We start from the raw sequence: 12,533 nt of genomic DNA, 5'->3' as shown, positions 1-12,533 counted from the left end.
ATTTGAGCCTTCTTCTCTTCAGTGTTAAAAGAAAAAAGAAAAGAAAAGAGATTGTCGCTGGGAGTCGCAGTGTAGATAAGTAGGAACGGAATGGAGTGGAAGCGGGGCATTTGCTCCAGTCACGGTGACATGTTGTGTCTACACGTAGACTAGAGCCTCTAACTGGGGTACCCACCAATTAATTATCAAGTGCTTTTGAAAACAGAAAGGTCACGGCCTAAATATCCCTCAGTTTCTTTTGCTTAGATTTTTTCTTTTTCTTTTTTTTAAATTGAAACTTTATTTTAAAAATAAAACAGTATGCACCCAAATTAATCAGACCCAAAGTCTATACATCTAAATGTATAGGCTTCCACACAGTTAGCACAGCCATTATGAAGCTGTAGAGAGTTACATTGGATTTATCAGGATCACTTAAAAATCACACTTACTGGACCATTTCCAGGAACACTGTTGTTGGGAGTCGGGATTTCCACCCTCTAACTTGGGGCTTTTGTCATCTTGGGTAAGCAGTTCAACCTTTTAGGTTTTCCTTATTGGTGAGCTGACAGAACAGTCTCTTGCTATTTTCCAGTGTATATCCTGTGGAATAAATTTTGGATAAAAATACTATATGCCAATCAAGTAGTTGTGGTTAATGCCGAGTTGGGATTCGTTTCTTTGTTTCAGGACTCCTCAGAGTATGCTAGGATTGGCTGTTAGAAACTGTCACATCACAGTTTGTCACAAAGGTCATCTCCTTTCCTTCATTGCCTGTCCTTCCACCCTCTGAGCAAAAGTCCTTCTCTCTCTCCCATTACCTGTCCTGTGCCCTTAGAGTCAGAAACCATCCCCTCTTTCTCATTCCTTGTCCCCTATGTCTGAGAGTCAGAGTCCTGCCCCTCTCTCCCATCCTTTTTTCCCTTTATCCTTTGAGTCAGAGACCATCCTCTCTCATCCCCTGTTTCCTACCCTCCAAGTTTTAGCAGCATGTCTTGTGACTTGAGGATTTGAATACAGCTGGGGAATGATCATTATATAATACCTGAATTCTAAATAATTTTACAGAGTGATTATTTTTATACAGTAGTAGCTCCTGTTTCTCACGTCCCCAACTTAGAGATTTTCCAGAGCCTTCCTGCAAGCCTTGAGAAGTCCCCTTCCGCTCCTCAGCCTTTTTGTTGACATATGAATTTGATGTCAATTATAAAAGCTTGAGTGAATTCAATACTTTCATACATTGCAAGGAAAAGTTGTGTGCATCTGAAACTAATTACTTAGGCTCTTGAGACTGCTCTTTAATTATTTGACCAGGGGAATGTTTATGTGATTTAAACATTAGCTTCAATATTCTTGATCAAATGTTTTAGGCTGTTATAAGAGCATATCAGACTGATTTTATGGCCAAACTAATGGTTGAAATCTTCTTTTGAAAGTGGTCCAGAAAAAGAAAATAGACTTCATAGAGGTTAATTCAAAGGAAGAGACATGTACAAGAAATGCTAAAGTTCATTATCAACTCCCATCTTGGTGGGATACAGAGTCCTCTAGGGGTAATTTTCAGGACAAGAAATTATGAGTTATCAATTTCCTTAGTACTTGAGAGTCTTCCTCAGGGGGTACCATTGTTGGTGCAGGAGACCCAGTAGCAAACAGGCTATTACAGTAACCCACGCGGTGATGACTAGCCATCTATTCATTTTAATTTCTTGGGTAATTGGTTTCATCTATTAGCAGTCAGCCACATATTTAAGCCACAAATGACTTTTCTCCATTAAAAAAAAAATCTTTCCTCTTGGGTGTGATGGTCAACTAAGCCAATAAGCCTGGTGGATTTTGCTAGCTTCTTATATCAGTGACTTCAGATACTCCTGGGATTGCTAAGTAAGATCTACCCAACGACTCCTACCAATTTTTTTTTCCCTTTCAACAAAAATGTCCCAGAAAGTTGCACATTCCACCATTAGTGTTCCTTCATTATAAAGCACAGACTTATAAAATTTACTTAGTGGAATTCGCGATATCCTCAGAGCACCGTAGATAGCAGTTTAATATGTCATTTTCGAAGGACTGGAGGAGCTGAATCGTTTTTTACAGTCTGCAGTAAAAGCGGTCCTTCCTAAGAGGCAGTACAGTGATTTTTATGTGTTTTTTGCATCTCAAACATGGATTTACTTGGACTACAAAATATTTACTCTTTTCACAACCAACAAGTTGTTGACTTTACAGAGGGAATGTAAAGAGACTCCCTGCTACATTCGCTGTCACACCTCCCAAATGCCTGCTTTTTTGGCTGCTATCACCACTGTCATTTAATAACTAAACCCGGGAAAAACAAGCCAGTGTGGCCTATTTGAAGCCGAAGCTGAAATGTACTGCCATGCTATTATGGGGAGAATGATGCCATTTGTATTATTTTTGAAAGGAAGACAGAAATCTGTTCCGAACAGACAAAAATCATCAGTTGTAGTTCTTCATTGCTGGAATTCTATGGCATTCATGGAGACGTGTGTGATTAATGCAAGGCTCACTTCCTGGGCACCAGCACTGATCTCCAGAGGCTTCCTCTCCAATTGTGAAACATAGTCAAAGGGAGGAAAGAGGAGGGGTTTATTACTCCTAAGGTTGAAGCAAGAAAAGACAATACTCTATCTTTGAAGATTCTTTCGGTTCAGTGAAGCTAGCTGGCTTACCAGAATTTTTCAGTGTTTAGCAATTTTATTATGAAAGCTTTCAAACTCAGAAGATAATGCTGTAATAGCTACATGAATGAAGAGTAAACAGATTTTGTGAGTGGTCTTCTAATCTCTCTCCTTGCTTCCTTCCTTCCTTCCTTCCTTCCTTCCTTCCTTCCTTCCTTCCTTCCTTCCTTCCTTTCTTCCTTCCTTTCTTACTTTGGTTTTTGAGACAGGGTCTTACTGTGTAATCCAGGATGGCCTGGAACTCTTTAGGTAGATTAGGATGGACTCAAACTCACACCTAACATTCTGCCTCTGCCTTCTGATATTAAGTCATGCCTAGCCTTTCCCTGATACAACTTTGTAAAATAAGTATTACGTCAAAGTTACACTCAAACATCTCTTGCTGTTCATACTCCATTTGCTTTATATGAATGCAATTTTCAAAGTAAGTTTCCAATGCATTGCTGCACGTGTACATGACGGTAGTACATGTATGTCTTGAGAAACATCTTAGATCCCACCCACATCATTTATAATCCATCTATTTACGGATCACTTAATGGTTTTCATTGTATGCAAAGATAATTGAAACCATTGCCATCTTTAATTCTATAGCTTCTTAATCACCTTAAAAGAAAATTGTGTGCCCTTTATTGATCCCCTTACATATTCTTTTATTATCCTTATCCTGGTCCTAAGCTACTGCTAATCTACTTTCTCTTCCTATGCATGAGTCTGGAAATTCCATACTCACAAAATTACAGTATGTGTGTGTGTTGTGCCTGGCTCCTTTCACTGAAAACAGTATTTTTTGGCTTTGCGTGTGTTATAACACTCCATCATCACGTGCCCATGCCGTAATCTGGTTGCCAGCTGATGACATACAGCTTTTTTCTGCCTTTTGACTCTTATGAATGATGTCACTGTCAACATTTACTTCTGTGTTGCTTCTTTTGGGTTGTACTAATGATCGAGTGCTGGGTTTTAACGCAGATAGTACAATTCACTGTAACTGCCACATGGGGCTTGGTTGTACTAGCAAGTCTAATGTGCCATCTTTTCCCTTGGTATTTGTTCGCTTTGTCTTTGGTCCTCAGTGATATCTTCATGTCTCTGTGTGCATGTTGGGTGTCTTCCTCCACAGAGATGACCACACAGCCAACCTCTCTAGTCTGCACATTTTCCATCAACATCTCCCTCTGCAAAGCAAACACATTTCACTCAAGACAGAAAGCATCTTCCTTCCCCACATTTCTCCAAACCCACGGTCTCTGTCAGTATTTTGGCCTACATGGCACTCATACTTGCTTTAATATCCCTCTCTCTGGACATAAGTGAAGTTGAGCACAGTCCCATAGGCTTATGGATCACACCCCCCTTCATCTACAGAATTTCATAGTTATTGAGTGCAGCTTCCTGTTGAATTATAGTATTTTTGTATCAATTTGTAATATTCTTTATAGATTATTTTATGTCTGTTAAAAGAGATTGCAAGTATCTTCTCCTGGCTTTATATATTTTCCTCAAATTTTCATTGTTATTTTGTGTGATATGTGTATGTGTACATGGAATGTGTGGATTGCGGGGGGGATGGTTCATGCATGCCATGGTGTGTGTGGAGGACAGAGGATAACCGTGTGGAGTCAGTTCTCTCCTTCTGCCTTCATGCGGGATCCAGAATCAAATCAAGGTCCATCAGGTTTATGCAGCAAGCATTTGGCCTGCTGAGCCATCTCACTGGCCCCTATTTTCCTCAACTTTTTTGTCTTGAGATAAAATCTCACTGAACAGCCCAGGTTGGCCTGAGCCTCCCAAGTGTTGGGATTGCAAGTGTGTACCACCATGCCTGGCTTCCATTTTTCTAAATTAAAAAAAAATACATCTTTTCTGGATAAGATAATATATATATATAATCTCCAAACTCTGGAGGCAGGAGGATAATGATTATGAGGCCAGCTTAGGTTACACAGTGAAGCTCTGTCAGATTAAATAATAAACAAGTAAATACATTGATTTTAATTTTTAATGCTAATTTGTCAATGTTTTCCTTTATGACACATACATTGTACATCCTACTTTAGAATTCCTTCCTGTGGGTTGAAGAGGTAGCTGAGTTGGTAAGGTGCTTGCTATAGAAGAATGAGAACCTCAGTTTGATCCCCAAAGTCTAAGTAACCCCCTGGGGATGATGGTGTGTGCTTCCAGTCCCGGTGCTGGGAAGGTGGAGGGAGAATTGGTGAGTCTTGAGTCCTAGCAAGAGACTGTCTAAAACACACCAAGGGTGAACTGTTCATGAACTATGCCCAAGGGTGTCATTGGCCCCCCTGTGCACAGACACACACATTAGCATATCTGCACACATATGTGCCCACACGTAGACATGTTCCCATACATTACACTCATACAGTCTTTCCAATGACAACGTTACTCTGTTTTGTTTCTCTGAAGTGCTTAGTTTGGGGATTTTTCATGCTAAACCATAAATTCATTTGGAATTCTATATGTGCGTTATTTTCATGGAGTTAATTAAAAATCTAATTTCACCTCTTAAAAATTAATTATCTATTTAGGCACCTAATTGTCCTAGCATTTGTATACGAACATCACTTCCCCCTTATCTTGAAGTGACACTTTTGTTATGCGTGTGTGTGTGTGTGTGTGTGTGTGTGTGTGTGTGTGTGTGTGTGTGTATTGGGGGGAGGGGGAAGAAAGAGGTGAGTACTTAAGTCTTGGCTCCGTCTTTTGTCTACCATAGTGTTGATGCCACATTATTATTTAACTTTATGGCTAATCTTGTACCTGAGAAGATAAATCCCTTTTCCCCTCCCTCCTCTTTTACTTTCATCTTCAAAATTATCTAAGCTATTTATTATTTTTTGCTACTCCATATATGTGTTAGACTGCATCAAAATTGTTACTATATATTTGTTAAGTTCCATGAAAAAGTCTTAGGCCTTTTTTATAGCAATGGCATAAAATTTATACCTTTAGTCTTTACTGAGATAAGTACACAATGTGAAGTAGCCTTTGTAATTTCCAAATGAGTTCATGGCCAGAAGGAAACAAGAAAACAATGTATTAAACTCTAGGGTCTTTACAACCATGACTGGACTTTTCACACAGTGTTATGTTTACTATTCTTTTAACACCTTCACTTTACAGAGCCTACAAATCATCTTTAGGATAATGATTTAGGAAAGAAATGTGGAATATTAGAAAGAAAATGGCCACAGAAGAAACAGAGTTAAATCTATTGGCAATTGTGATCCTTAGAAATGAAGTAAATTCATTAGTTTAAAGTTGGAGACTCTGGGCTTTGAATCCACCTGTTGCTTACAAATGATATATTCTACACAATAACAAAAAGTTGAAACTGAGGAAATGGTTTAAAAACCATGTTGGTTCAACACTATGCCTAACATGAATCCTGTGAGGGTTAATTTTAGCTGTCAAGCTGACTGGATGTGGCATCTAAGAGTTAAGCTGATAAGCACAGCTGTGAGAGACTTGACTGATCGCATGATGTGAACTATAAATGTGGGCAGTGGCAGCCTGATAAAGGAGGTCCAAAGGAAAAGCTTTGTTTCTCGCTTCATTGGCTTCTGCCTTAGGGTTTCTATTGCTGTGTAAAGACACCAAGACCAGAATCAACTTGGGGAGGAAGAGGTTTATTCCTACTTACACCTCTCAGGTCACAGCCATTAAATGAGGAAAGTCAAGGCAGGAACTTAAGCAGGGCGGTAACCTGGAGGCAGGAACTTATGCAGATATGTAGATAAATGTTGCTTACTAGCTTGTTCCCTATCTATGGCTTACTCAGCCTGCTACATAGGGATGGTGCCACCCACAGTGGGCAAGGCCTTCCACATTAATCATTAATCAAGACAATACTCACAGACTTGCCTACAGACCAATCCTATGGAGGCATTTTCTCAGTTAAGAGTCCCTCTTTCTGGATATGTCTAGGTTTGTGTCAAGCTGGCATCACCAACTAGTACACCTTCACATCTTGACTGTGAGTTCATGTGGCTGTTTTGTGTGTTTAACTGCCCCACTACTGCAGTCACTGCTATTGGATTCCTCTGCTGGTATCAGAACCCATGTTAGGCTTCCAACATGGACCAAAGACCCCAGTGGCTCTCCAGGAACCCTCCAGGTCTCCAGCACCAGGATGGATCTATTGAGGAATACAGTCTTGTGTACTGAGCAATTTCCGGAAGTCAGCCTTTCCAGTGTGAAGACAGCCATTGTTGGACTACGAAGATCATATCTGGTAAGCCAATCTAACAAACGCCCTTTTAAATGTATTCATTCCATTGCTTCTGTCCCTCCAGAGAACACTGACTAGTACAAGTGTGTATCTCTGGTATCTCTCACTGCAGAGAATAAGACCGAACAAGACCCTCAGCTGCAGTGCCCTGAATCTATATATTCTCCCATGGACTGCTCCTAGCAAGTGACCTCATGTGGCAGGGATCTTTCTGGATCCAGCAGTCTCTAACAGGTTCAGTATGGTGGTACATACTTGTACTCACGGTGTTCAAGAGGCAGAGGCAGGGGGACACACAGAATCCACATTTTCGTGTACCTTCCCCCTTGAAGGTATGGAATGCCCAGACTTGCGTACTGACTGTGTTTTTAAAGAAAAATTTAACTGAATGAAACTGCAGTGCATGAAGCATGTTTTAAAGAATAAATATTGGTAAAGGGAATATTTACCAGGCTTAAGTTTAGAAATTATTAATTTGTAATCTCAACATAGAATCAAAATTTACAAAAGTGGCTGGAAGAGATGACTTTGTGGTTAAAGGTGTCTGCTGCCACGTCTGACGAGCCCTGTTCCATTTTCATATCCCACATGGTCAAGAGAGAGAAGTTGACGTCCGGAAGCTCTCCCCTGATCTCCACATAAATACTATAGCAGGTGCGTGTCTGTGCCTCTGTCTAAGGAAGTAAATAAATAAACTTGAAATATTACAAATGAAAATGAATGATTATAAGAGAAAATAGCAAATACATAATCATGTTGGTGTCTTTTCAAAATTTCCTCACACTATTGTTTAATCCTCAGCTTCCCTCAGCATATATACACATGCACACCCTTTTAGTTTTCTCTTCTGGCTCCATGCTCTTCAGCCCATTTCTTCTCTTGTGGGCTCATCTTCAGCAGACACTCTGCCTACCCACCCTTTCCCCTATGGCTTGGGCTGCAAGACTAGGCTGGTTTGAATTAGCCTCTGCCAAGTATAAAGGGGCACCACCCACACCAAGCCCAAATCATGCAGCACGGGAGTCCCTGAGACAGGGTGGTGCTCACTGGGACTCCCAGACCACACCAGGTACAGACCACACCATGCAGCTTCTCTCTTTGACTAGAACCAAGCAGAGTCTCGGGATCTGACTTCTAGGCCTGGGCAACACATGCGTGGGCCTGCTTTTCATTTCACTTTCCTTCAGGGAAAAATCACATTGTCACCCAAATCTCAACTGGAAGCAGACAGACTTCTATATCATGCTGCTACCAAGTGATGTTTCCAAGTCCACCCTTCCACAGAGACACCATCATTTTCAGATGAGCCTGCCTCACCCCGAAGGCTGTTCCCAAAGCCTGGTGAAGTGGGTGTTCCCAGACCTGGCCCTCTCCCTCTGAGCACTGTGCCAGTCTCCCTCTGGCTTGGTGACCCTGCTTCATGCACTTCCAGTTCGTCTTACTGTTTGTTTTGTCATTGTTTTTCACATCTTGTTTTGATTCCGTTTTTCGTGTCCAGCTCCTGGGCTTTTCTTTCCCTTGTGAAAAGGCTGGGTGTCTAAGCAAGCTCTTGAGTTGGGACAGCGCTTTCTAACTCTGTAGCCAGAGGATCTTCATTCCCCTTTCTCTGCTGTCATCGTCGTCTTCAGAAAGACCCCCCTGCAGCTCAGAAAGACTCTCCCTGCAGCTAAGTTATTAGCAGCTTGCAGGCTCTGGAGCAAGAAGGCCTGGGAAATCCAGCAAGCCGCAAATTACTCAGGGTCACGAGGGCACAGGCTTGCCCAACAACAGACACCTTGATTTGCCATTTCTATCAATGACTTCTAAAACTGTGCTTGCTCGTCACTAGAAAAAATAACTAGTGTTTAGTGAAACACCTACAGGAAATTCTTTATGGCCTCTCTACTGAAGAGAAACCAAGGACACAGGTTGGCAGCAGATAGGTAAGCCCTGGCATGTGAGACCCGAGAGACTCAGTGGCCCCTTTTCCAAGAACAGGCTGAGGCTTGAGGTCCGGCTGGATCTGCACTTGTCTCCATCCCTGCAAGCTAGAGAACAACACACCATCTGTACCGTGCAGAGAAGAGAAACCCCTGCTAGTTTAGGATAACTGCCGGCTCCTAGCTGTTCTGGTCAACTAGTCAGCCAGCGAGGAAAAAGAGATCGTATTGCTAGGTTGATGTGCCAATATGACGTCTAAGAAACTGACAGTCTAAGGGTGAGGAAGGAGCAGCCTGCAGGAGCGTGTGGGGCTTCGGCTGGTGGTGGTGTTGGCTCTTCTCGCCATTCTGCTCTTGCACATCTTGGACTTGTGAAGAAGTAATCACGTTTTTGGAAAGAAAACCAAAGTCCTAGAGGATGTCATGGTATCTAGATTATTTGGCTTTTGAAGCTGGGGCATGTGTGTCCTCCACATCCCAGCTCTTTCCTCTGTCTCAGCAGCTTTCTACTTTCCTTCAGGTGGTCTAGTGGAGTCCTGACTCACCTGAGCCAATCCCGGCCATTCCGTTTTCCTTGTAGTATCCGAGCCAGATGGCAATCATGTGACCTACTGCATGAGGGTTCAGTGGGAGATCTGGTGGGAGTTTTCCGGAGGGCTCCTCCTTCTCAAAAGATATCAAAGAAGCTGGCTGTGACAGTCCAATAATCCAGTGCTCAGGAAATTGAGGCAAGACTATTGAGAGACAAACTTGGGCCACACAGTGAACCCCTGTTTCAAATGAACAAAAACCTACGAATAAATAACTGACCGTGAACAGTCCTCTTATCTGATTGGAAACTGTTGCTTGCCAGTGTTGTTTCTGGTTGTAGAGGTCCTCTGGTGAGTATGAGGGATACCCTCTCCAGATGAGGCCGGTGTGCGGACATTACACTGTGTGTTGGCATTTTCACATTGACTTGACATGAGCTAGACTCATTTGCTCCAGTTGAGGAAACCCCGTCAGATTGGCTTGTGGACAAGACTATGGTGCTTTTTCTTAGTGATTGATGTGAGAGGGCCCAGCCCACTGTGCTATCACTGGGCATTTGGTCCTGGGGTGTCTAAGAAAGCAGGCTGAGCAAGCCTTAAAGAATAAGTCAGGAAGCAGCACCCATTCGTGGCTTCTGCATCAGCTCCTGCCTCCAGGTTCCTGCCCAGAACTCCTGCCCTGACTCCCCTTCATGATGGACTGTGATCAGGACATGCAAGCTGAGTTGTTATTAATCACAGTAATAGAAACCCTAATTGAGACACAGTGGAAAGAGGGAACATCACCCCCTAACGTCCCTGGGGGTTTCTGTGGAGCTGCTTCGTAATATACAATCACACAAGTTTTTATGTTCAAGTCAGATGAGTGGAGACATTTTCTTACTCATAGTGCCAGGCTTCCTAACTGATGCGTAGAAAAATTTGAGGGTTTTGACTTAATCACCACCCCACTGGCCATTGTGAGAATTGACAGCACATCAGCTTCCCAGACTGCCTTATAGGGGGTGGGGTAGGAGAGATTGGGGGTGGGGGGCAGAGGTGAGGTGAGGAAGTTGCAGGGTCTGACACTAGGATTATTTCTAGGAGTTTATCTGAGGCACAGAACTCCACTACCAATTTCAACAGAACCTTCCAGACATGCTGGTGGTACCCTATGGCAAATGATCTGGTGTTCTAGCAATGGTGGTTTAACTAGTGATGGGACTCTTGCCTACATCAAAAGTACTGACCATGTTAGCTTTATTTTTTCTCTCTCTCAAGAAACAAACATCATCCAAGATACTTGTCTCTGTGGGGAGGAAGGAGAAATTTAGAAAATGTGTTCAGCACTTTAGCCCCGTAGCAATACGGAAGTCTACAAGCTTGAGCTGTTTGTTTACAGACTTAAAAGGGCAGCATATTCTACAACATTCCTAGGTGACCAGAACAGTTCTGAGCAGCAAACTGCCAAGTAAACAATCTAATCTTTCACCTTGGTGTATTTGTTGGTTCTTTTCTTGTTAAAACTGCTAGCTGGTGGTGGTCATACATCTCAGGCTTCCAACTGTGAACTGTCAGGGGCAGTATGATGCAGGTCTTTGGAGCTGTCCCAGTACAGCAGGGAAGATGTCTATGTGACCCTGAAGGATTTACTCTTTCCTAGGAATCCCGGGCTCTGACAGTTTGTGCCAAAGTGGAAAAACACCTCCAGGAAGAACAGACACCCAGCCTTGCTACCTACTCCTCTATCAACTAACCCAGTTACAAACACAGAGACAGAGGTCCACTGGGAGTTGGATTCTCCACCTTCATTCCCCATCCTCACCCTTATCCCAACTCTACGATATGGAGCTTTACAGACATGCTTTCATTTGGAGGTGAGAGAAGAATAAAACCAAGTGTGAAACTCTCAGGATTCCGGAAAGAATAAGGAGGCAACAGAGGACCCAATGTCTCATCGTCGATTATTTACCTCTTTTAGTAAATAGTGACTCAGTAGGTTATTTTTTGGCGGGGGGGGGGGGGGGGGGGGGGGGGGGGGGGGGAGTTACGGGGGCATTGAGGAGGTCTCAGTCAGTCTCTCCCCTTCCTGCTGCTTCTGTTTCCAGCATCACCTGCCTTGAGCTTCTGTCCCAGATAGCTGGAGTCTAACAACATACAGGGGATTTAGAGTTCAAACAAGAAAATAATCACCCAGAAATCAGATTCGAATCTGCAGTGACTAAAGTCACTTTGTTAGAGAAATAAAAGTGTTAAAAAGTCCTTTTCCTTCCCACAGACTTGCCCCTGGATCTGGGAAACCCACCTTGTGCATGGAAAGAGGCTGTTTTTACTTGGATTGAAAGCCCTTCCAAGTGCTTAGAAGATGGGGCAGCTCCTCACGGACGTGGAAGAATTGATGCTTATCTTGTTAATTGTCAAAGTTCAAAATGCTACAAACCCACCCTTGGTTAGATCCCAAATGCTGTCCCTACACCAGCGAAGTGAGAAGTCAGATATAAAGTGGCCCTAGTGCAGGCAAAAATTATGATGCTTGTCATGCTGTCATTGCACAAAGTGACTTTTTAAAATAAAATAAAGAAAGAAATAAACACAAAAGCCCACAGAGACACATCAATGCCTCAACCTGGAGCAATAAAGCTGTGTTAAAAACACTTGCCATTAGCGGCCATCTGCTGTCAGCAATTGGGGGTGATCTCTATGTCTTCTTGACAGTGCTGTCTCATGCCTTGGCCCCTTGGCTGACAATGAAACATTTGGGGATCCCCCCTTGGTGCTGTGCTTCTCTGAGCTCAGAGTCTGGTGACCGACATTTGTTTGCTGCTCAGTCTTTCTCACACTACATATTGAATCAGAGAAAATTTGCACCGTGTGTTTCCTTGCCACTTCTCACAATGGCCTGCCCCTGTCAGCATTTTTTGTGCAGATCACTGATAAGGAAGGCTGGCTGCCTTTGATAAATCTTGGCACTGAAGGGAATAGGAAACCAGCTTTCTAGCTCTGGTCCAAATGATGAGAAGAGCTAGTTGCCTGATCAGCCTTCCTCTACTGCTCTCAAGTTTTCTAACTTGTACTTTTAGACTATTAACAAATGCAGTCCTCATTCATACCAAAGGCAAAGTTGTTTTCTGCAGACTAAGGAATCTTAAAACACAGAAGCCAGACAAACGACAGA

The sequence above is a fragment of the Peromyscus californicus genome, unplaced genomic scaffold (genome assembly GCF_007827085.1).
Source record: "Peromyscus californicus insignis strain IS unplaced genomic scaffold, ASM782708v3 Scaffold_7__1_contigs__length_154581171, whole genome shotgun sequence".
Classification (NCBI taxonomy): domain Eukaryota; kingdom Metazoa; phylum Chordata; class Mammalia; order Rodentia; family Cricetidae; genus Peromyscus; species Peromyscus californicus.
This window is presented reverse-complemented; position numbering follows the sequence as displayed.